This window comes from Dendrobium catenatum, unplaced genomic scaffold (assembly GCF_001605985.2).
Source record: "Dendrobium catenatum unplaced genomic scaffold, ASM160598v2 original_scaffold_142766, whole genome shotgun sequence".
Taxonomy (NCBI): Eukaryota; Viridiplantae; Streptophyta; class Magnoliopsida; order Asparagales; family Orchidaceae; genus Dendrobium; species Dendrobium catenatum.
In genome coordinates, this window is record NW_021461197.1 from 1,132 (window position 1) to 2,395 (window position 1,264).

The following is a 1,264-nucleotide window of genomic DNA, read 5'->3' on the forward strand; positions in this document are numbered from 1 at the left end:
ACCTATCTAATATATTTTTATAGATCCAAGATTGATAGTTATAAAGCAATGCATAGCAGAAATTTATATCTTATATTAGTAGATCTTAAGGATAAATCATTACAAATAATATATGATAGTATGACTCATGGATAATGAACATCTCTAAAAGGCATAATCAAATGAATATTTTTTAATTATAACAAAATACTATTTTAGTAAATATCAGTATCTTAAATTTCAACTCCCTCTCTAGTCTTATCAACAAGAAGAAATTTTAAAAAATACAAAATAACATATTCACAAACCTCAAATACCTTCATAACAAAATAGAATTCACAACCTCCTCACATCACATAATAAGTGTAGTTCTCCTTCTCTTCATTTAGGCTCATACTTTAGGTTGGGGGACCGGAGGCGGTGCAGGTGGGCCGTAATATTGCGCAGCCCGGCGAGTCCAGTAAGCCCGGCCCATTAAGTAACAGGCTATGGCCAGGATCGCCGCTAGGAGCAGCAACGGCACCGATATAACAATCACGAATACCATTCCAGAACACAGCGTCAACAGCGTACAGCGACCTGGATCAAAGAATTTCTGCCACGTGTCCTCCGTCAAGCTCAAGCGACTCTGAGTCGCAGCTTCTCTCGGATGGAAAACTGACGATCAGAGCACAGAGAAGAATTCTGTTGACTTCGTAAGAGTAAAATAAAGAAAGCAAATTCCGGTTTTTTGCAAAGTTACCCTAAGAATTTACAGAATGACAGAATTTTGCATATGTATTTGCAGAATAGGATCCGAGTCTTTACCTTATTGCTGGCGGAGACTGAAAGACTCAAACTTGGCTATATCGCAGGGCTTGAAATTTACAGAGAAGAAGCTCTTCGCTGGGAGGACAGAGAGAGAGAAAGAGAGAAGCAGGTGAAGTTTGTAGAAGAGAAGGTGAGACGTCCAGATAGGTGAATTAAAGAAGTTAAAACGACAGATTTGTCTCAGTTGGGGCTATGAATTTAGCTTTAAATTAAGATTGTTTGATTTGGTTTGGATGCGATAGCTGCTACTAGTTTCTCGAATTAACCATAAAATTACTATTTATATAGACCACTATTACGTACCTTTTTAAAATCAAGAAATTATTATGTCAGATCATTGTATCGTCAGGAGATGAATCAGGATATGTCACATCATCCAGTACATAATACAGGTACACAATAACGTAGTGCATCCTAATTCACCTTCGGATGGCGTCCGGGAGGGGTGTCAATTTGGGTTGACGGGTTGGGTTCA

At 38.2% G+C, this 1,264-nt stretch overlaps 1 long non-coding RNA gene across 1 annotated transcript; it reads right to left on the reverse strand.

Annotated features, from left to right (window-relative positions):
* Positions 1 to 276: 276 nt before the first annotated feature.
* On the reverse strand, positions 277 to 964 carry LOC110099231. Its single transcript, XR_002303423.2, has 2 exons — positions 787 to 964; positions 277 to 636 (listed from the first exon to the last, which is right to left on the reverse strand). It is a non-coding gene; the product is annotated as an uncharacterized LOC110099231 (long non-coding RNA).
* Between the last annotated feature and the right edge of the window lie 300 nt (positions 965 to 1,264).